Raw genomic sequence first — 25460 nt, 5'->3', positions numbered from 1 at the left:
CAAAACTTAAAGTCTGAAAATAGTAAGTGCTTAGGCAATATCGTGTAATGCAAACTCATAACATGCTAATGGGAGTCCTGAAAAACAAGAACAAGCTAGTAAACTGGAATGTGTATGTGCAGAATTACAACCACCCATAGAGAAAGATCATTCATGTATTAATGCGTATGGAAAAGAGTGTTCTTAGTAGCACTGCTGTAACTGAAAAGAAAAAAAAGTGGAGGAAAAAAATAGTCATCAAAAATAAGGCTGATTATTAATTATAGTACAATTACTCAATTGTATACTTTAAAGCACTGAAAATAAATAGGAGCCATATGTAAAAAATATATGTATCTTAAATAATATTGAACAGAAAAATAAGCTTATAGAAGATTAATTGCAATCTGATTTCATTTTTATAAAGTTCACTGCAAGCTGAACTAAATAATATGATGAAGTTAGTGTTGTGGCAAGATACAGTGACTTTTCCCTTGAACGATGTGACGTGGCTTTGAACCATATGGGTTCACTTACATGCAGCTTTTTTCAATAGTAAGTAGTACAGTACTACACAATTAGCAAATACAGAGCCACAGTTACAGAGGGTGGTCATCCCTAACATCTGTGTTGTTCAAGAGTCAACTATAGTTGAAACATACTCTGTGAGAAGAGACCTAATTTCTGTGTATAGGAAGTTTACTCCAAGTGAAATCTCAGATATGGTTTGCAGGTGAGTTTTTATTTTTATATGAAAACATTGTTTCACTCCACCATCTTTAGTGATGAGAGCTTCTCTGTTCTACTATTAGTTGATAATGTGTGCCTGAGTTCATGTTTGGTTGCTGACTCATATTTGACTCTTTGCAACCCCATAGACTGTAGTTCACCAGGCTCCTCTGTCCATGGGATTTCCCAGGCAAGAATATTGGAGTTGGTTGCCATTTCCTTCCCAATGGGATCTTTCCAACCTGGGGTCAAACCACATGTGTGCCGCCTGGGAAGCCCATAGGGGTGCATGGACCAATGCAATTAGTAGACACTGAGAGTTATTAGAAAGAGAGATGAACATTATTTGTATTTATTTTAAAAATAAACTTAAAAATTAAAATCTTTTGTGTAGATTAACAAGGGTATCTGCCTTTATTCCACAGATGAGATTTTCCTATGCCGAATGTAGCTCCTGATCTGTTGTAAGGAAAAACTGGGTTTCTCATTATATAGAAGAGCAACTTTCACTACAGTGCTTGGTAGTTTCTATCATCTTATCCATGATTTCATTAACAACCAAATTCACCCTCATATCACATGTGATATGAATAATGTAAACATCAGCGATGTACCAAACCTTGACTGAAATGTCAGTTCATTTCTACATGTAAACTGTAAGAGTTTGCATGTAGAAATGAACTGACATTTCGGTTTACATGTAAACTGTAGTAGTACAGTACTACATAATTGGTAAATACAGAGCCACAGTTACAGAGGGTGGTCATCCCTAACACCTGTGTTGTTCAAGGGTCAACTACAGTTGAAACATACTCTGTGACAAGAGACCTAATTTCTGCGTATAGGAAGTTTACTCCAAGTGAAATCTCAGATATGGTTTGCAGGCGACAGTTTCCATGTAAACTGTAATAGTTTACATGTTTACAGAATAGACTATTCTACGTGTAGAATAGTCTCTTTCTTGGGTATATGATGAGGTTAAAATAGTACATGTAACAAGAAATCTGTTTAAATTTTAAATTAACAAGAAGATTCTTTAGCAGTCTACTCCCAGGTGGCTCAGTGGTAAAGAATCTGGTGCCAAGCAGGAGATGTGGGTTCAATGCCTGGGTCAGGAAGATCTTCTGGGAAAGGAAGTGGCAACTTACCCCAATATTCCCATCTGGGAAATCTCATGGACAGAGGAGACTGGCAGGCTACAGTCCATGGGGTCACAAAGAGTCAGACATGACTTAGTGACTAAAAACAAACAAAATTAATGATGAAACTTGTCTACGCATGTACAGTATTGAGCTAATGACAACATGAAGCCCTCGTGATTAGGGAAATTTTCAAAATCTTAGCACCAAAAATATAAGTAAAAACTATTATTTATTTCAGTTGGAATATCTGAAATTCAGTACAAAAATGTATGTTTTAGAATGTTTTCACTAAACTTGATAAATGTCCAGCAGGTGATTTTGAAGTTTCTACTTAGTAGTAAAAGTTAAAACATTCTACCATTGTAGAAAGAACAGCATAATATTTACTAGTCACGTACCTTGGTCAGGATTTCATGTTGGAAAACAATTCCTAAATTTAAAAAACAAAGTGTATTTAATGTATTTGAGAACACTGTATTGAGTTTAGAAGTTTTGCTATATGGTAGGTATAAAATAGATTCAAAAACCAGTCTCAGATTGCTTGACACAGACTTTCTAGTAATGAAACTTATAATTTCTGGTACATTAGCATTCTATGAAAAAACAGTAAGTTATTTAAAATACAGGTTTTCTTTCATAACAAAATATTTTAAGGTAAAAAATTGAAAATGTCATTATCAGTGTTAGAACTAGTTTATCTGAGATTTTAAAAATAATTTAATGTAGGTGTCCAGCTATAACTACATACCTATAATGCATTCCTTACATCATTCAGAGAAACAGTTTAGAAACAAAGACGTGGAAACCCAAAGTGAACAAAATACTATGGGTATCATCAGTATGGTTATTTTTGTAAAAACAGGACCTTTACTAGCAAAATCCCTGAATATTAAGTAATGACATGGGTATGGCTTTTATATTTCTATATTAAAAAGGTTACCTGGATATTAGGGTAAAGAACAAAAATAAATAACAGAGTTAGACATAAATTGAACATTTTATTTTCTCCAAGCCAGCAGTTTTATATTATTTGACACTTTCTGTGATATAGTTGTCAGTCATGTGCTATCTACCAGATTGTTCTAAACTTAAAAACAAAACAATTTGTCCCTTAAAAATGTATCTGTCTAACATAACTTCTGAAGAGGAAATACATTTATGTAGTTCAAAATGTGAGAATAAAAAGTACTATATAGTGAATAGTCTACTCTCTCTGGCCAGTCTCTTAGATATTCTTACAGACTTTATGCCTTTCTCTTTTCACACAGAATTTAACATATTATACAAGCTATTCAAAACTTAAATTTCTTTTAAAAAACACTGATCTTGGAGGTCTTTCCATATCTATACATATAATAAGTCATCATTCTTATTTTTAAAACAACAGCTTGTGATTCTTTATATGGATTTCACACAGTTAATTTACAACCCCCCAACTGGTGAATATTTGTAGTAGGCTGTGTCATTGTTCACACCAATATCCATTTCCTGACTTCTGAGATCACATTTGTCTAGTCCTTTCCAGCCACATGTCTTGTTTTGACCAGTGAAATATGAGTGACAATGATGTATCATTTACGGTAAAAACTTTAAGGGACAGTGAATATTTTTTGTCGTATTCTGTCTCCTTCCCCTTCTCTCTCAACCAGACAAGAGAACCAGTACAATTCCTTTTCAACCTGGAAAAAGGTACTCCTTCCATATGAGTATAATAATTAGGACCTGTGCTAAACGCTATGTGTGAATGAGAAACACAATTGCTAAAATGCACAAAGCATATATTTTTTCATTTGTTGCCATAGCATTACTAGATGATCATAATTGATATGAAAAACGATACCAGAATTTGTGCACTACCATAACATAGACCTGTGTGTTGTCATCATCCTGGTTAGGAAATAAATGGCAAGAATTGTTTTGAGTTGGAAGGATAGAGGTCTACATTAAGTTTTGGAGAAACAGTGATAAAATGGTAGTCTGCAATAACTTGACAAGTCACTAACATCCTTCATAGTTTGGTGAAAAGATTGGGAAACAGAATATGAGTAGTGTGGGTTGTCTGTTAACTAGAAGAAGAAGAAAAAAGCCCAGAGCAGAAATTGCCAGTTTGAAAGGGAAAGTGGAAAGGAAGATAGTCCTGAGTTAGGACTTGTGGTTTGTAAGTGGAAATTGTGTCTTGATTTCTAACAATAAAAGGCAAAATTAAGAGAAAAAGCCTGTGAAATCAGCCTTGTAGCAAAGATCATATAAAACCTATGGACCATAAAACAAGAGCTGGGAACAGATTAAGTGGCTAGAAGTAGATTCAGTGTGTTAGAAAGACAGTTTATTTTAAAAAAAGAAAGAAAAGATAGAAAAGAAAAAGAGTAAGTGTACTTTTCTTTAAGACTGATAGCTCAAGGCAGGCACAGTTACGTATACATAGAGGGGGGTGTCTTAGGAAGAGTTGTGAGTTTGGCTATTTGTATTTACATAGTACTGGTTGAAATCAAATCAAATAAGAGGTCAACAAATTATTTCAGAGAGTTATCCTATTAAGACAAATGCTAACCTGAACTGAAGTAGACTGTCGTGTTTCTAACACTCTGTGGGCAGAAAATGGGCTGAGAAAGCTTTTCACCACTTAAAAAGTTGTCACATATCTTCTTCAGTTGTAGCCTAGGAAGATAATGGAAAAAGAATTGCCTCCCAGAGCGGGTACTTAAGGATCATGGATAACTGTGGCATGGGGACCGCTTTAAGGAAGACAAATCAAAGGCTTACTCTCCAGTTTCAGGACAAATGGTCTTTTCTCTATATGACCAGCGTGAATTGGCCTTGCTAAATATGAGTAATTGTTGTATGTTTCTCGCTATTTCTCCATCTAAATGGAGGTGTTCATAGCAGAGTTGTTGTCCTTATTTCACTAGTGTGTTTCTGGTAGAGAGTGTCCATCTGCACGTGGTAAATTGGAATGACTGAGACCTAGGGCTTCAATAGCAAAGAAGTAAATTGATGATGTGTTCTAGTAGTTGCCATTGGAGGGAGAGCAGTGAGTATCTGAGAAAGGAAACCAAAGGTTTGTGATCTGAAAAGAAGACTGGTTAGTCTAATTATAGTTCATCAATATTTAATTTCCTACCATGGAAGAGAATCGTAATCAGATTCCTTCTCTCATTGGCCAAAATTGGCCAAGTGCCTTGCTTCCCACCCCCCACCAAAAAAAAAAAAAAAAAAACCTAGAACTTATGTGGTCAGAATTTTTATAGCATGGGGTATATTTTGTCATTTTCTTTTCCATCACTGCAGCCCTCACCATTTCCAGACAGTTCCTGTTCCATAAGTAGATGGATGAATTATTTAAGCAGAATCCACATAAAACTTTACTGCTTTAAATGATTAAAATCCTCATGTTGTCTGTTACTTCAGCCTAATGTAGCCTACTCTGATATATAAGCTTTCTCCAGCTTTTTGCTCTAACAAATAAAACTACAATGATTTAACATACATCATTCCAAAAATGTGTCAAGGGACCTGAAGTTTAAATTCTCAAAAGTGGAATTACCACTTTTTGTTTACTAGGTGTTTATGAGATGCTTATTTATTAACACTTGACAGGAAAGTTCTGGTAGTATGTTTAAGATGGTGAATCTGGAAAGCAAACATTTTGAAAATGAGCAAAAATATTAATGTTTGTGAAAAAAACTCATACCTTGGAGAAAGCACTGTGTAAATTGTTTAAAATAGTTCTATGTGATTCTGAAGCATATATAACTATGTATTATAAAAAAATTTTATCTTCTATAAAGTTATAGATTCATAGAAATAGAATTTTCCAGCAAAGATTAAACTCTTCCATACAAAGAGTTTCCGTTTCAGTGGGTTTTGTACCTAATTAAAATATCTGTAACATCCGATTGTTTGAAAAAAACTATGTAAGGAAAGGATATATGCATTCACTAAGGAAATTAAGGTACTAAAGGGGGAAAATCATATGATAACATTGCCACATGTGTAAATGATATTTGCTAAGGTTCAGCACTCTGTAGTAGAAGAAACTCAACTAGGAATATAGGTAATTTCCTTTACCTAATAGATGGTATCTAAGAAAATATTTGGTAGACATTATTATTAATGAAATACTGAAAACTTTCTGCTTGAAATTAGGAATAAGAGGATGATGCGAGCTTATGACATTTCTCTTAAACATTGTATTAAAGATCTTAACAGTGTTGTAAGTCGTGAAAAGGAATGAGAGACAGATCTGCCATCATTAAGACGACAGGACTGTGATTAGAGAAAATCCAAGAATGAACAAATAAATTTAGCATGGTCACTGACTATAAGATCAGTATATAAAATCAACTGCCCACCTATATCAGCAATGCACAACTAGAAATGACATTTCTAAAAGTTATCAACTAAGTGGGGAAAATATTACCACTTTATAATAGATAAAAGCCAGGAAATTTCTAGGAATAAATCTAATAAAATGTATACGATATCTCCACATCATAATTTTTCAACAGCAGCATTACAGAACTGCAAGTGCTACCACTGTATATAAAAAGAAGTGGCATACCATCAAGAAGAAAAATTAAAGTAGGCCTAAATATAGGGATTTATGATGTTTACTGATTACAATGTTCGGTACTATAAAGATGTCAGTCCTATATAAATTGATATGTAGCTTTACAGTCATCCCAATAAAATGTCTACCTATTTTGCCTTTTTGGAAATTAACTAGTTGGTTTTAAAATTTATATGAAATGCAAAGGAGAATCATTTAGGTAACAGAAGATGAATTTGGTCTGTGCTGTATTTCTCACACTCCCAAGGAAGTGCTTTTCCTCCTCTGACAAAATGAGGGAAAATCCAATTTTCTTTGTCATCACAATTTGTCAAAATACCTTTACCTCCCCTTCTCTGTTGACAGTCTCTGCAGTCCCCTTACTGTAATGCTAGGAAATCTTTCTTTTCTTGGCCTAGGGACTTTTAATTGCTTCAAAATGTAGTGTAGAAGGCATGGGTAGCTGAATTAAAGCTTGCTTAATGTTTTCTCACATAATTAAAGCCTGTATGAATTAAATAAAGACCTCCTTTGATCCAGTAGACAAAAGAACCTTCTTAGAGTTATACCTTTAACAAAATAACCTTTAATAGAACTAATATCAATACATCTCAGTAAGACCAACTAATTGATATCTCTGCTTCCAAGAATCCAAATGTCAACAAACAAAATTTACAAAGTCTGGACTTTAATCTTCTATTCATATATGACTCTTTCTTACTCTCAGTATGCCTTTCCCAATAATTTTCGATCTCATCAAACTCCTGGTCTCAAGATAAATTTCTGCAAAGCTTTCTCAGCCTTCTCATTCTGAATCAGGTGCTTCTCCTCTGTGTAATCTAGGGATGCTGCTTATTTCTCTCTCATGGATCATTGTAATGTAAATGTTGTGTTACAGAAATTTCAAATGCAATACATTTGTATTCAGTTCAGCTAAGCTTCCGAATAAAACAGACCCCAGTGTCTCAAAACCAATACAATGTCTCAAAAACAACAGCAGTTTACTGATCACTCAAGTTAACAGTTCAAGGAAAGTGTGTCTAGTTCTTAGGTATCTCATCCATGAACTGAGGCATCATCTACTTTTTCTAGGACAGGACAGTCACTTGCATTCAGTGGCAGGAGGCAATAAAACAAGAAATATGTACAGAGGAATTTCTTGTCTAGGTTTGGAAGTGCTACACATCACTCTGGCTATATTCCCTCGTGCAGAACTCAGTTAAGTGGTTCATTTAACTACGGTGTATCTGGGAAATATAGACTGGCTATGTGGCTAGCCACGTGGTTTATGTTCAGTTCAGTTACTCAGTCGTTCCGACTCTCTGTGACCCCATGGACTGAAGCACTCCAGGCTTCAAGATCTGTCAAGAATAGAGAAGAATGCTTTTTTTTTTTTTAATTGCAGAATAATTTCTTTACAATGTTGTGCTGGTTTCAGCCACACAACAAATGAGTCATTATATATGAGTCATTATATATATAATCCCCTTATTCTTGAGTCCCATCCCACCCCTCCAGGATGTCACAAAACACTAGGCTGGGCTCCCTGTATTATATTATAGCAGCTTCCCACTAGTTATCTATTTTACACATGATAGACTATATACACACACTACTTTCTCAGCTTGTCCTATCCTTGCTTTCCCCCAGTGTCCACATGTCTTGAGAGAAGAATGCTTCTATTTGAGACTACTTTGGAAATGTCTTTGGGTTACAGCAAAGTGTTCAGTTCAGCTCGTCACTCAGTCATGTCCAACTCTTTGCAAACCCATGGACTGCACAATGCTAGGCTTCCCTGTACATCACCAACTCCCAGAGCTTGCTCAAACTCATGTCCATTGAGTCAATGATGCCATCCAACCATCTCATCCTCTGTAGTTCCCATCTCCTCCTACCTACAATCTTTCCCCAAATCAGGGGGAAAGATTTCCCCAGTCAGTTCTTTACATCAGGTGACCAAAGTATTGGAGTTTCAGCTTTAGCATCAGTCCTTACAATGAATATTCAGGACTGATTTCCTTTAGGATGGACTGGTTGAATCTTAATGCAGTCCAAGGGACTCTCAAGAGTTTTCTCCAACACCAAAGTTCAAAAGCATCAATTCTTCTGAGTTCAGCTTTCTTTATAGTCCAAATTTCACATTCATACATGACTAATGGAAAAAACCATAGCTTTGACTAGATGGACCTTTGTTGGCAAAGTAATGTCTCTGCTTTTGAATATGCTGTCTAAGTTGGTCACAGCTTTTCTTCCAAGGAACAAGCGTCTTTTAATTCCATGGCTGCAGTTACTATCTGCAGTGATTTGGAGTCCCCCAAAATAAATTCTCTCACTGTTTCCATTGCTTCCCAATCTATTTGCCATGATCTTAGTTTTGTGAAGGCTGAGTTTTAAGCCAACTTTTTCATTCTCCTCTTTCACTTTCATCAAAAGGCTCTTTAGTTCTTCTTTGTTTTCTGCCATAAGGTGGTGTCATCTGCATATCTGAGGTTATTGATATTTCTCCTGGAAATCTTGATTCCAGCTTGATGTATTCTGCATATAAGTTAAATAAACAGTGTGACAATATACAGCCTTGACAGACTCCTTTCCCAATTTGGAACCAGGCTGTTGTTCCATGTACAGTTCTAACTGTTACTTCTTGACCTGCATACAGCTTTCTCAGGAGGTAGGTCGGGTGGTCTGATATTCCCATCTCTTTAAGAATTTTCCACAGTTTGTTGTGATCCACACAAAAGCTTTGGCATAGTCAGTAAAACAGAAAGCAGATGTTTTTCTGGAACTCTCTTGCTTTTTTGATGATCCCAGGGACATTGGCAATTTGATCTCTGGTTCTTCTGCCTTTTCTAAAACCAGCTTGTGCATCTGGAAGTTCACAATTCACGTACTGTTGAAGCCTGGCTTGGAGAATTTTGAGCATTACTTTGCTATCATGTGAGATGAGAGCAATTGTGCGGTAGTTTGAGCATTCTTTGGCATTGCCTTTCTTTGGGATTGGAGTGAAAACTGACCATTTCAAGTCTTGTGGCTACTGCTGAGTTTTCCAAATTGGCTGGCATCACCTCCATTAGCTTTGTTTGTAGTGATGCTTCCTAAGGCCCACTTGATTTCGCATTCTAGGATATCTGGCTCTAGATGAGTGATCACACCATCGTGGATATCTGGTTCATGAAAATCTTGTTTGTATAGTTCTTCTGTGTATTCTTGCCATCTCTTCTTCATATTTTCTGCTTCTGTTAGGTCCATACCATTTCTGTCCTTTATTGTTTCCATCTTTGTTTGAAATGTTCCCTTGGTATTTCTAATTTTCTTGAATAGATCTCTAGCTTTTCCCATTCTACTGTTTTCCTCTATTTCTTTGCATTGATTATGGAGGATGGCTTTCTTATTTCTCCTTGCTATTCTTTGGAACTCTGCATTCAAATGAGTATATCTTTCCTTTTCTCCTTTGTCTTTAGCTTCTCTTCTTTTCTCAGCTATTTGTAAGGCCTCCTCAGACAACCATTTTGCCTTTTGTCATTTATTTTTCTTGGGGATGGTCTTGATCGTTGCCTCCTATACAATGTCACGAACCTGCATTCATAGTTCTTCAGGCACTCTATCAGATCTAATCCCTTGAATCTGTTTGTCACTTCCATTGTATAATCTAGTCATAAGGGATTTGATTTAGGTCATACCTGAATGATCTAGTGGTTTTCCCTACTTTCTTCAACTTCAGTCTGAATTTGCCAATAAGGAGTTCATGATGTGAGCCACAGTCAGCTCCTGGTCTTATTTTTTTCTGACTGTATAGAGCTTCTCCATCTTTGGCTTCAGAGAATATAGTCAATGTGATTTCAGTATTGACTGTCTGGTGATGTCCATGTGTAGAGTCTTCTCTTGTGTTGTTGGATGAGGGTGTTTTTATGACCAGTGTGCTCTCTTGGCAAAATTCTGTTAGCCTTTGCCCTGCTTCATTTTGTACTCCAAGGCCAAAATTACCTGTTACTCCAGGTATCTCTTGACTTCCTACTTTTCACTCCAGTCCCCTATAATGAAAAGGACCTCTTTTTTGGGTGTTAGTTCCAGAAGGTCTTGTAGGTCATCATAGGACCATTCAACTTTAGCTTCTTCAGTATTATTTGTTGGAGTATAGACTTGGATTACTGTTTACTGAATGGTTTGCCTTGGAAAGAAACAGATCATTCTGTCATTTTTGAGACTGCAACCAAGTATTGAGTTTTGGGCTCTTTTGTTTACTATGAGGGCTAGTCCGTTTCTTCTTAGGGATTCTTGCCCACAGTAGTAGATATAATGGTCATGTGAGTTAAATTCACCCATTCTAGTCCATTTTATTTCACTGGTTCCTAAAATGTTGATGTTCACTCTTGCCATCTTCTGTTTGATCACGTGCAATCTACCTTGATTCATGGACCTAACATTCCAGGTTCCTATGCAATATTGTTCTTTGTAGCATTGCACACTGCTTCCATCACCAGTCACATCCACAACTGGACATTTGCTTTGGCTCCATCTCTTCCTTCTTTCTGAAGTTATTTCTCCACTCTTCTCCAGTAGCATTTTGGGCACTTACTGACCTGGGGAGTTCATCTTTCATGTCCTATCTTTTTTGCCTTTTCATACTGTTCATGGGATTCTCATGGCAAGAATACTGAAATGGTTTGCCCTTCCCTTCTCCAGTGGACCACATTTTGTCAGAGCTTTCCACCATGACCCATCCATCTTGGGTAGCCCTACATGGCATGGCTTATAGTTTCATTGAATTAGATAAGGCTGTGGTCTATGTGATCAGATTGGTTAGTTTTCTGTGATTGTGGTTTTCATTCCGTCTGCCCTCTGATTGAGAAGGATAAGAGGCTTATGGAAACTTCCTGATGGGAGAGACTGACTGAGAGGGAAACTGAGTCTTGTTCTGACGGGTGACCATGCTCAGGAAATCTTTAATCCAATCTTCTGTTGATGGGCAGGGCTGTGTTTCCTCCCTGTTGTTTAACCTGGAGGCCTCACTCAGTGCTCCCGACCCTGCAGCAGGCCACCGCTGACCCATACCTCTGCTAGAGACTCCTGGACACTCATGAGCAAGTCTGGGTCAGTCTCTTGTGGGGTCACTGCTCCTTTCTCCTGGGTCCTGGTGCACACAAAGTTTTGTTTGTGCCCTCCAAGAGTCTGTTTCCCCAGTCCTGTGTAAGTTCTGGTGACTCTACAGTGGGGTTAATGGTGATCTCCTCCAAGAGGCTTATGCCATACCCAGGCATATAAAAGCCTCTAATATAAAGTTCAAACAGATTCATTGTTTCTTGATGACAATGAATAATCCAAAATGTGCTTAATTATATTTCACTGTAGTCCTAATGGGTGTCATTATATTTCATTTCATTCATTCTCTGAATCTGTAACATGTAGAATCTTCATTTTACTCATTTGATTATGGAGTCAAAGGAAGATCATTCAGCTCTTTGAGGGTACTAGCTCAGCAATATGCAAATGGACCTTTCTCCACTCAACTGCATTGTTTTTAAATCATTGCCCTCATCTAGATAACAGTATCTTTTACATAATTGATTTTGAAAGTCACACTTACCACCACCACATTATGCTTCTTTATTAAAACACTTTCTAAAATCTAAGCAATAAGTTTTCAAAATTTATAAATATGCTATTCTCTTAATTGAGTCTCCAATATGAGTCTTTTTTTAGAGGCTCCCATTTCCTAGGGGTTGAAAATGAAATCCCAATATGGTGTTCAATGCCTTTCATAATCATGATTGCTATCTCCAACAGCCTTCCCTCTTCTCTTTACCCTTCTCCTCTGTACTTCAGACACAGGATACTGTTCCCTGCCCTTGAATAAAACAGGCAATTTTCAGTGTCATTCTTTCTTTCCTCTGCCAAAAATTAGCCTTTTCCCTTACCCCTTCTCTGCCTTCTTGATATAGGTGTTCTTAAAGGTATAACTCAAATGTTATACATTTTGCAAGGCTTCCCTTTCTTAATACCCATAATCTCAATCAATCACCATTTCCTTTTTGCTCCCACAGGAAATGTTTCTATTTGTTTTATAGCATTTATCACTGCAGACTTGCATTGTAGTTACTTGTGAATGTATCTCTTTCCCTTCAGATAGACTGAAATTCTTGATAGTAGTTAGAACATCTTATCCACCTTTTTGTCTCCAGTGTATGTACACAAATAAAACAGTTGTGGTATTGAATTCTAACAATCTGGGTACTTGTTTTATTAATGTTTTAAGAAAAAGTAAAAACCCAAAAATCTCTTATGTGTTTTTCTTTGATTCTTACAGAGAGACCTTAGAAATAGTTCTTGGGAAGTTTGAGAACATTTTGTAAACAAATATAAAAATCCACGTGTGAAAAGGGAAAAGAAAATATGTGTTAATGTTAACAACCTAAATGAATCTTTTAGAATAGCATTAATCAAGTGTTGTAAATGGATATTGCTTATATACTGCTATAAAACCATATAACCTAAGCCACATGGGCTCCACTAAGAATATGCAATGAGTATTTTAAAATTCTATGTAGATATACTTCAGGATGTGAGTGATCTATATACCAAGAATATATTTTCTATGGTTATGAAGGAGGGCGAAAGAACTTACTAGAAAATATATGGATGAATACAAATTTGCCTTTGACGGGCTTATGCAAGAAAGACAGCTAAGGTAGTTTATCAGTGACTGACAAGTACTTTGCAAGTCAGAAGACTGTTTTTTTGACTCTAGAATTAGAGGTCAGAACAACCTTTTTTCAATGGAGAAGGCCAACTTTTGCCTTTTTCCAGACCCTTTCATCTCCTATATAGACTAATTTCTGCTTTAATCAAAGAGTATTTTACAAAGAGCTCCAGGTCTACCAGATGGTGAGTATAAAATACATCTTCCTGCCAAAGATGTATTATATATTGTCTGTTATATAACAGTGTGAGCTGTGAATAGCCCCTTGTCCCCTGAGAATCAAACTTGTACCACCCACTGCCTTGGCCTGGGGTTCTTCCTCTGTGACTCTGCCTGGTACCAGTTGTCTGCTGTAGCTGAAGTCTTACCTAGAACTTCAGCTCTATTGTTTGCAGCTCGGATACTTTAACACTGTATGAAGCCCTGTTCTCTGGGTGATGAATCCTTTTCTGCATCTTCAGTACTAACTAAAAGCTTACAGAGATAAGCTTTCAACCTCAGACCTATTTTCTCCTATTACCTACTTTCTGGGCTCTGTGCCTATGATATAGGTTTTGGCTTGGACTTCAACTTCTGACTTGATCAAATTAGGGAAGGCTTTGTCTCTTAAGTCACTAAGCATAGAATAGCAGGACTCTCCCTTCCCATCTTATTTTCCAAAGAGCTAATCCTACAAATTGGGTCCATTTTCCCAGCTTGCTCTTATCTGCCTGTTTCTGCCCAAGTGGAAAAGATCTTGAAGTTTTTTGATCCAGTTTTGGCCTACATAAATGGTTACTTCAAAACGTTCCAATTTTTGTTTGCAGCAGCCACTCTTTTATCTGCAAATGAACATAATTTGTCCCTTGATTCCTCTTATGCAAGTGACCCAAGCCATATGACCTAAGCAATAATCACATGTGTTTTTGTGCATAATCACACTGCATGTTGCAAGTCTCTACACAGCATATGTAGACATATTTAGAAGCTTTCATTCCTGTTTCTGTAGCAGATGTGAGCTTGTCTGTTACTCTGACATATTTAATGCCTATTAAACTTGTAGCTACTTTCTTTTCTCCTCCTCCCTTCTCCACACAGTCAGGGTAAGGGTATTAAGGCAGCTGGCACAAAGGAAATATCACAGTATGTCAGATTATGATATTTTATCATTGAATTTTGAAAAAACTAGCTGTGTTTCCTTAGGCAAATCATTTACCCTTTCACTGCAGTCATTTCCCTTATCTGTAAAGTGGAATAATTATATATTTTATTCTGAGAATTTAGAATTGGACTCAATGTAAAGGACTTGTTACAAAAGCATATTAAAGGCTTAGTGGATGTTAGCTATGATTATGGTAAACATTTTAAATGTTTATTAAGTAAATGAGACCAAATAAGAGCTCATTAGAGTAAGAAAACAAAGGGAAATTATTGTTTATGGAATACAAACTAACACTACCTGTGCACATAAAATCCAGGAGGATATTTTGATGTAATGATACTTTGAAAAGGAAAAAAATTGTATTATTTATGTTAGAAAGACATTAGAAACATAGCGAAAAAAACGTGTATAGAAGAAAGTTTCAGTAGTATAATATGTTGTCAAGTTGGCAAATTAAAGGTAATAATTACAGAATGGTGATATTTACATGGTTCCTCTTTTTAGTTCATCCTTTTCAACAAAAAATTAGACATTTATTCATGAGCAAAAGTACTTGTGTGGAAGTTGTGGGATCCAGCACCATATGCCAAGGGACCTATGAGGAGTCATTTGAGGAGTCTTGCCCATCTGAGCATCTAGCAATAAGTAGACCTTAGGTGTGGACTGTGGAACCAAAAGAGAAGCAAACTTACAACCTCTTTTGCTACAGTTGGGAAAAAAACCTGAACTGCTGACCTGGGCAAATTCTCACAGATGAGAGATTTATGAAGTCCAGCCTTCCTGAAGGGAGATTCCAGCATGCAACTGGTGCTATGGAGATGGTAAGAACAACTTCAACAGTGTTGTCCCTCCCAAAGAAAGACTATACAATGATGACCTATCAGGGGGTGGTGCCCTGTCTCATAGGAGAAAAGGAGAGCAGTGAATGATTGCCCAACTACCCTGTTTCTCTCTAGCAGCACTCAGAGTCCTGGGGAATCCAGTCCATGACTGGAGGACAGAGGAGATCAGGAAAGAGAAAAGTTTAAATAACATTAAAGGGAAACAGACCCTGATGCCTGTGCTCAGCAATAAATCCACTCATGAGCATGGGGAGTACCACACCTGTCACACAGGAGGAGTACTTCCTACTGGGGTCAGTAGTCATCCTGGGTACCCTGAGCACTCTGCACACCTCCTACCACTTTGCAGTCAGCTCCTGGTGTAGTAATGAGGCCAAGCTCCAGTAGACAGAATATATTCAGATAAACTAAGAAAAAAGAGAAGGCCCAAATATCATAAAGGAACGAGGAGACATTATGACTGACACCACAGAAATACAAAATATAATGAGACTACTGTAAACAGCATAATGTCAATAAATTGAATAACTTAAAAGAAATAGAATCCTAGAAACACACAACCCACTCATCTGCATTGGGAAGAAACAGAAACTGTGAGTACACATGTAATGAGTAAAGGGATTGAATCAATAATCAAAAAGCTACCCGCACAGAGGAGCCCTAGATCAGAGGTTTCACTGGCAAATTCTATCAGACTTTTAAAGAAGAATTTTTTCTTATCCTTCTCAAAGTCCTCTATACTTGCAAACTTAAGGCTAGCATTACTCTTTTACCAAATCCAGGAAGGGACACTACAAAAAAAAACGAAAACTAGAAATTATCCCTGATGAACACAGATGTAAAATTCTCAACAAACTATTAGCAAAGCAAATTCAACAGCACAGTAAAAAGGGTCCTTCACTAGGAACAAGTGGGATTGATCCCAAAACCATCTCAAGGATGATTCATCAAAAACAAATGGGGAGGAGGGTTCAGGATGGGGAACACATGTATACCTGTGGTGGATTCATTTTGATATTTGGCAAAACTAATACAGTTATGTAAAGTTTAAAATAAAATTTAAAAAAATCAATAAATGTGACACACCACAATAACAGAACTCAAGATAAAAATGATCATCTCAACTGATGCAGAAAAAAATGTTTGACAATATACAATATATTCTCCTTATACTCAGTTTTATTAGGAAAAGATAATATAAAAGGACATATATGGCAAACCCACAGCTTAAAATAATATTCAATGGTGAAAAACTGAAACCTTTTTATTTAAGATGAGAAATAAGACAGGGTGCCCACTCTCACACTCTTATTTATCACAATACTGATAGTCCTAGCTATAGAGATTAAGCTAGAAAAGACAATAAAAGGCATTCAAACTGAAATGAAAGAAGTAACATTGTCATTTGCAGATAATATGATTTGAACTCTTAAAGACACAATCAAATAACTGCTGAAACTAGTCAATTAATTCAGCAAACTAAAAAGCAAAATAAACAGCCAAAAAAGGCAAACTATGTGATGGAAGAAAATATTTGCTATTCATATAGATATATATAGATATATATATATATATGCACACACACACACATATACATATATAGGATGGGGGCTAATATCTAAAATATACAATGACCCTATACAGTTGGATAGGGGGAAAAAACACCAATACAATAAAAAGGTCAGGGGAATTAGATATTTTTTTCAGCAACATCCAAGTGATTAACAGCTACATGAAGAGATACTCAACATTATAAATAATTGGGGAAACAGAAATCAAACCCACAGTGAGCTGTAACCAAACACCTCTTAGAATGGCTATCACAGAGACAAGAGATAACTAATATTGGCGAGGATGTGGAGATAAAGGAACCCTTCTACACTCTTGGTGGGAATGTAAATTGGTTCAAACACTATGGAAAATGTGGAGGTTCCTCAAAAAATTGAAAATAGAATTACTATATGATCCAGCAATTGTATTTCAGAGTATATACTGAAAGGAAGTGAAAATAGATATTGAAGAGATATATGCACTCCCATGTTTATTGCAGCATTATTCTCAATAGCTAAGATATGGAAACAACATGAGTGTTCATCAATACATGAAAGGATAAATAAAATGTGGAATACAAACATACAGCTATTATTCAGCCACGAGAAAGAACATCCTGCCATTTGCAACAGGAATGGACCTTGAGCACATTATGCTAAGTGAGATAAGTGAGACACAGAAAATCAAACACTTTGTGATCTCAATTCTGTGTGGAATCTGAAAAAGCCAAACTCATAAAAACAGAGTAGAAATGTGACGGCTAGGTGCTGGGGGTGGGAGAATTGGGGAGATACTGTTTAAGGTAAAAAATTTGCCACCAATAAAGTCCTGGATGTCTAATTCACAACATAGTGATTATAGAAATAATACTGTCTTCCAGTTGCTAAGAGACTAGATCTTAATTATTCCCAACATACACACAAAAAGATAATTATGTGATCTGATAGAGGTGTTAATCATCTTGCAATATATAAATGTATCAATAAACACACTGTATACCTTAAACTTACAGGCTGTAGTACTTCAGTTTTGTCTCAATTAAAAAAAAACATTAAAGTAATAAATGATACAAGTACTGTGTATTCTAGACCAGCCTGCTTAACATAAAGTTCTATGTGGACAGAAATGTTCTTAATCTGCAAGACCTGCAATGGTGGCCAAGAAGTACACCCCAATACTCACAGCAGCACTATTTACAATAGCCAAGATATGGAAGCAATCTAAGTGTTCATCAATACTTGATTGGATAAAAAGATGTTATGTGCATATATAATGAAATTTTAGCCATAAAAAAGCAATCAAATTCTGCCATTTGCAACAACATGGATGGACCTGGAGATTATTATGCTTAATGAAATATGTCAGGCAGTCATAAAAAGTGTATGTACTTAGGTGTTCAGTCGTGTCCGACTCTATACCCCCATGGACTGTAAACTGCTATGCACTTCTGTCCCTGGGGATTCTCCAGGCAAGAATACTGGAGTGGATTGCCATGCCCTCCTCCAGGGGATCTTCCCAACCCAGGGATCAAACACAGGTCTACCACATTGCAGGTGGATTCTTTACTGTCTGAGCCACCAGGGAAGTCCTAAAAAGTGTATATTATCACTTACATGTGGAATTTAAACAATAAAACAAAGGAATAAAGCAAAATGGACTCACAGTTATAGAGAACAAACTAGGGGTTACCAGTGGGGAGGGGCAAAGGGGAAGGTCAAGATGGGGGACAGAGGATGAAGAGATGCAAAATACTTTGTATAAAATAAACTATAAAAACATATGTCACAGGGAAACACCTATAATTTTGAATTGAGTATAAGCTATAAAAGTATTGAATCACTATGTTGTACATCTGAAACACATAAAATGTAAATCAACTATACTTCAACTTAAGTTAATTCACTAGTGAATTTTGGCTAATGAAACTAAGGATAATATTTTAATTTTAGATTTTACGTATTTAGTAAAGAGAAGTAGAGAGCAATAAATAGTTAATTTCTCTCATTTCCACAATTTAGGTACCTGACATATGTAAAAATACACAGAATCTCTTAATGCAAAATTTGGATGAAAACAGCATGGTTTCTGAAGGAGAAAACATAACATGAGTAACTTTTGCAGTTTTAGAATAGGATCAATACATATGATAAGAGACAGGTTAATTTATATTTTGCTTTCATTTTTGTCACACATGCTAACATTTTTGATATCCAAAGACCCAAGAATTTTGTATTATCATGCAGTTATTAATAATTATTAATCAATGATTAATGATCTAGGGAAAAATGATATTCTGAATAGCCACTAATTTTTTTTACCCCAGGCATTGGTATACATTTCATTGATATGTGTATGCTGTTTGTTTTCACAAGATTTTTAAAAATTAACTTTATCCATGAGCTTCACTATTAATAATTACAAAATCTGTCCTGTCTATAAAACCTGAATTATTTATGTTTCCACCAGCCAGCCTTAAACCTATTTCTGTCTTGTTTCCTCTTCTACTACTTTCTATTGTGAATTTTAGAACTACTTAATAAGCTCTTCACTTACATAATTTGGTATCTATATTCTGCTAATCCATAGGAATTTAAGTTATATTTGAGTTATATTCTTAGAATGATCTGTTAATACATAATTGTTGTATTACATTCTTAATAATGAGTTAATAAAAATAATTCTTAATTATATTAATGGGCTTCCCCGGTGGCTCAGAATCTTCCCCGGTAAAGAATCTGCCTGAAATGCAGGAGACCTGGGTTTGTTCCCTGGGTTGAGAAGATCCCCTGAACAAGAGAATGGCTATCCACATCAGTTTTCTTGTCTGGAGAATTTTATGGACAGAGGAGCCTGATGGGCTACAGTCCATGGACTCGCAAACAGTTGGACATGACTGAGGTGACTGACAGTAACAATCATATTAATGTAGTGAAAGAGTTTTATATCTCCAAAGACTTTATTTCTTTAGTGCATCAATAGTTTATAAAACAGATTCTAACAGAAGGATTTTCTTAAATTTGTCAAAATTGGGAGTTAACAAAGTACTTCAATTCTCTGTTGACATTGTAGCACAGAACCCCTACACTTGTCATTGAAAATTCCATTTGATTTCTCACAAAAGCATTGTGTTGATATTTAGATTGTATCAACAGACTTGAAAATGTTAGATCTATAATACATATTTGGTTTATGGCATTTCTCTAATTCATTTATTTTTCCATTAAATCATTTTTCTTTAGGCTTCTTTTATTTTTCAAAGGAATATGTTCTTTTGACTTTTCAATCATAATTTATAAACTTTTCATATCTCATGCTTCAGAATGTGAGTTCATTTTTATTTCACAAGTCTGTATACTTCTAATTATTCTGAAAATAACTAATTAAGAGTGAAATCTAATTAGATGAAAATAACATTGGCAGTTATAATTGTCTGTTCAGATTTGCCATAAATATGATTATTTTTAATATCAAGTTCACCAACTGAGTTTTCTGTGAGTTCATCATAAATATAAAAATTTTAGTCTGACTTTTTGTTAAAAAAAAATCAAACTATATGCATGTCTATGTCTTTTCAATTTTTTAAAAGACTAAGAATGATTTTCTTAAAACTTGTATTGTTTCTGAGGAGCTGCATATACTTTTCTTTTTTCTTCCAGTTTTATTGAAATACAATTGACATACAGTACTGTATAAGTTTAAGATATACAGCATAATTATTTGACTTACTATATCATGAAATATTTACCTCAATATTTTCAGCAAATATCCATCATCTCATATAGATTCAAAATTCAAGAAATAGAAAAAAATATTTTCACTTGTGAGAACTCATGATTTACTCTCAATAACTTTCATATATAACTCATACCAGTGTTAATTATATTTATCATATTGTACATTACATCCCTAGTACTTACTTATAACTGAGAGTTATTACCTTTTGACTACCTTCACCCAATTCCCAAACCCCTGCTTCTGGTAGTCATAAATCTAATCTCTTTTTCTATGACTTTATTCTTAAAGTATAGTTGACCTACAGCACTATGTCAGTTACTACTACACTACATGGTACTTCAATATTTCTATGCATTTCAAAACGGTCATCATGTTAAGTCTAGTCACCATGGCATATCATTTCTCTAAAGAACCTAAATACTGACCCAATCCAGAGAGACACAGATTTATTCAGTCTGTACTGCATAACCTCATCTATTTATTCTGACCTATTGTTATACAAAAAGTATTTTTACAAAACATATTAGCAGATCACATTTTTTCACATTCATTATTTTCTTGATATCTCTGAAATGATTGGTTGCTTCAAGTTTACTGACTGGTTGGTGTACACACGTGACTCTGTAGACATCCACCCTTACTCCTCTCCAGATTCACATGCACTTGGATAATAGTGTATCCAGGCAATCCTGTCTTTCTGGGAAGTTATCATGTTCATCTAATTATACAGAAATTTATCCATGAACTTTCATCTTAGTGAAATAAGTGAGAACATATGGAAACACAGGTGTTTGATTCTTCATGACTGAATTAAACCTACATCATGTGTTAATTGTACAAGGAAACTTCTATATCATACTAGAAAAGATGTATAAAGCTTGTATGAGATCAGAGGATTCTACTTTTTAATCCACAAGACTTATTTTCACTGTAAAAATAGGAAGATAATTTGTAGGGTGGACATTGTAACAAATATGCAAAATTTCCATGAAACATGAATGAATGTGTAAGTGTTCAAGTCATGGTTCTTTTTATTACAGGGTAGTATATAATAGTTTCATCAAGACACCAAAGAAATTGGTTGCACACACACACACACAAATAGCAATATACAAGAACCCAGCTTCCCCATCCTCCCACAAAGATCAATGACTGGACAGCTATTCACAGAAAAGACTCTGGTAGATCACTTAGGAAATTTTAGCAATACCATGGAACAAAAAGTCAGAATAATCACACAAGAGAAGAAGCTTCATTTCACCTGTATCATCACATCTGGCAAGTCCGCATTATTCTGTGGCAAGAAGGAATTTCCCAGCTAGAAAGTTTCTCTCACCAGGAAAAGAAGCATAGTGTGAGAAACCAGCCTCTCCAAGCACTGTGCAAAGGTCCTACCAGAGTTTTACTCTACCCAGACTGTCAAAGCTGAGGAATATAGAGTTGGCAGGAATGAGGAAAACAAGCAGAGACTACTATTAGCAGTCACACATGGGGCATGATTGTGGTTCAGAGAGACGTTCTAGCCAAACCCAGCAGCTTCTCTATGATAGCACAACCACTGCAAACCCCCTGCAGGGTATCACCACAGAAATGTCTGCATTCACTAATGCCAACCACCTCACTCCCTCTCTGCCCTGCCAGCTGTACACTATAACCAGCCTCCATAGCAGTGTGCACACCACAGAAGAACACACCAACATCAGGGCCCCTTCTCATGGGTGCAGATCACACTCAGTGCTTGCTGGCCACCACCATGTCTACAGTGCGACAGCCTCTACAGCAGTGCACCTGTGTGTTCCCAGCTAAACCCCTATCACTGGCCTCAAGTGCAGTGTATAGGCTCAGGGGGAGAGTGTGGGGCTACATGTGACTGCACTGATCCCAGGGGCCATACAATTGCTTGCAGGCCCAGCCTTCTGTCACAGCTGACACCACTGTTCCAACTTGTAACTAGCCCTTCCACATGTGTACCTGCATGTCCACCCACCTGATCCTGTCACTGGTCTCCACTGCACTGTGCACACAGACATAGAATGTGCAGCCACAGGAGAGCACCCTGACAGCCAAGGCCTTGACAGCTGCAAGGAAGCCTATAGTTGGTTCTGGCCTTGCTACCTGCCTCAACCCCAATCACTACCAGAGTGTCTGCCCCTGCTTCTGCCGCTATATAGGCAACTGCAGTTGACCCACAGAGCCAAGTGTGTGAAAACCACTGTCTTTAGCCATCACTGCTTCCTGGTTCTTAGCTACTGAAATGAGAAGAGCCACTTAAAGACCCTGTGGACCCACCACAGTGCTCACCAAGGACAACACAGTTGTTGACACTGTGGACACTAGTGACCTCAGAGACATAATACTCTGCCCAGATTGGATGTTTTCATGTGCTCCTGAGCTTGAAACCCTATACTAACAGACCCAAGGTCACAGCATGATGTAGTGAGCTCCTATTCACAGGTAAAACTTTTCCCTTTTTGAAATCAATCCATTAACTCTCGAAGAGGTAGCTGCTGCTTCAAATGTGCAGACATCTACACAAGGCTACAGGGATCACAAAGCATCAGAAGAATATATCTACAAAAGAAATATAGCAAAACTATAGTAACTGACCACAAAGAAATGGAGGTCAAAGAAATCAACTGTTCATATGCTTGAAGAGCTGCAAGAGAACACAGATAAACAACTTAACATCAGAATACAATACAGGACTAAAACAGCAGTTCATAGAGAAAACATAAAAGAACCCAATAGAAACTTTGGAGATGAAGAATACAATGACTGATCTGAAGAAATCAATAGAAAGCTTCAATAGCACTCTTGAATAGGCAGAAGAGAGAAATCAGCAAACAAGAAGAGTCTGAAACGACCCAACCTGAGGAGAGAAAAGAATGAAGAAACCTATGAGAGTTAAGGACAGGACATCAAATTGATAGTGTATGAACTACTGGAATCTCAAAGGAAAGGAGAAGGGGGGAAAACGAAGAAAGCTTTTTAAAGAAATAATGGCTGAGAACTTCTCAAACCTGGGGAGAGATTTGGACATCTAAGTTTATGAACTGAGAGGTCACCTTAAAATTTCAATCCAAAAGGTTCTTCTCCAAGACATATAATACAACTGTCTAAAGACAAAGAGAGAATTTTAAAATCTTCAAGAGAAACAAATGATTTTTCTCATACAAGGGCACTGCAATAACGCTGTCAGCAGGTTCCTCAGACACTACAGGCCTGGAGAGAATGGGGTGACATATTCAAAGTGATAGAAAAAAGAAATTACCAACCCAAAATACTTAAACCATGAAAGCTGTCCTTCAGAAATAAAGGAGGAATAAAGACTTCCCCTAATTTAAAAAAAGCTGAGGAAACTCATCACTACTAAATATGACTTACCAAAGAAAAAAAAAAGTTGAAAGGAGTTTTCAAGCTGAAGCAACAGATCTCTGGTTAATTGGTGAAAACATACAATACTAGCTGAACTTTATTGTATATTAACACAAACTGAGATGCTAACTTAATTCTACAATAAAGAATAAAGGACAAAAGTATTAAAAGTAGCTTTAGTATAAACAATATGCGAATGAATACAAAATAAAATAAAGATATAAATGGTGACAGCAAAAAAATGTGGAGTAAAAGAATACTCATATATGTGATTAAAATTAAAATTTTATGAGTGTAAAATACACCTTTTTGTGTATGTATGTGTATATGTGTATAGTTTTTATCTAAGTCTCATGAAAACCACAAAGCAAAATCTACAATAGATAAGCAAAAGGTAAATAGAAGTGGATCAAAGCACATGACTGATGAAAATTAGTACTTTACAAAGACAGGCAGCAAGAAAAAAAGAAAAAAATGAAGTACAAATAGCCAGAAAACAGAATAAGGTGTCATTTATAAGTCCTTACATAACATTTATACTCTAAATGTAAATTGAACTGAATTCTACAGTCAAAAGGTATAAACTGTCTGGAAATAAAACAATCAAATAATACCCAAATATATGCTGCCGAGTAAACTCATGTCAGCTTTGAGGACATGTATAGGAGTAGCCCTTATGGTAAACAAAAGCTCCAAAATGCAGTACTTGGGGGCAACTTAAAAAATGACAGAATAACACCAATTTGTTTCCAAAACAAATCATTCAATATCACAGTAATCCAAGCACAGATGCCAAAGAAGCTGAAGTTGACTGGTTCTATGAAGACCTACAACACCTAGTACTAACACCACAAAAGAGATGTCCTTTTCATCATAGGAGATTGGAATGCAAAAGTAGAAGGTAAGTTAGGCCTTGAAGTACGAAATGAAGCAAGGCAAAGGCTAACAGAGTTTGGTCAAGAGAACACACTGGTCATAGCAGACACCCCTTTCCAACAACACAAGAGACAATTCTAGACATGGACATCACCTGATGGTCAATACTGAAATCAGATTGATTATATTATTTGCAGCGAAGATGGACAAGCTCTATACAATGAGCAAAATCAAGACCTGGAGCTGACTGTGGCTGCACTCCTTATTGCAAAATTCAGACTTAAATTGAAGAAAGCAGGGAAGAACACTAGGGCATTCAGATATAACCTAAATCAAATCCCTAAGATTATACAGTGGAAGTGATGAATAGATTCAAGGGATTAGACATGGTAGAACAGGGTTCCCTGAAGATCAATGGACAGAATTTCATAACACTGTACAGGAGGCAATGACCAAAATAATCTCAAAGAAAAAGTAATGCAAAAAGGCAAAGTGATTATCTGATGAGGCTTTACAAATAGCTGAGGGAAAGAAAAGAGCAAGGCAAAGGAGAAAGGGGCAGATATAGTCAACCGAGTACAGAGTTACGCAGAATAGGAAGAAGAGATAAGAAGGCTTTCTTCAATGAACAATGAAAAAAATAAAGGAAAACAATAGAATGGGAAAGACTTAGATATCTCTTCAAGAAAATTAGAGATATCAAGGGAATATTTCATGCAAGGATGGGCACAATAAAGGACAGAAATGGTAAGGACCTAACAGATGCAGAAGAGATAAAGAAGAGATAAAGAAGAGATGTCAAGAAAACACAGACTGTACAAAAAAATCTTAATGGTCCAGATAACCA

General features: G+C 36.2%; 1 long non-coding RNA gene across 1 annotated transcript in view; it reads right to left on the bottom strand.

The window, feature by feature from the left end:
* The window catches only part of LOC139182627 (uncharacterized), a 72086-nt gene that overhangs the window by 4437 nt on the left and 42189 nt on the right, over positions 1-25460 (bottom strand). The window contains exon 2 of the long non-coding RNA XR_011566145.1: positions 2249-2280. This is a non-coding gene — a long non-coding RNA (uncharacterized lncRNA). The remainder of the gene's footprint in view (positions 1-2248; positions 2281-25460) is intronic.

The sequence above is a fragment of the Bos indicus genome, chromosome 4 (assembly GCF_029378745.1).
Source record: "Bos indicus isolate NIAB-ARS_2022 breed Sahiwal x Tharparkar chromosome 4, NIAB-ARS_B.indTharparkar_mat_pri_1.0, whole genome shotgun sequence".
NCBI classification, from domain to species: domain Eukaryota; kingdom Metazoa; phylum Chordata; class Mammalia; order Artiodactyla; family Bovidae; genus Bos; species Bos indicus.
This window is presented reverse-complemented; position numbering and strand designations above follow the sequence as displayed.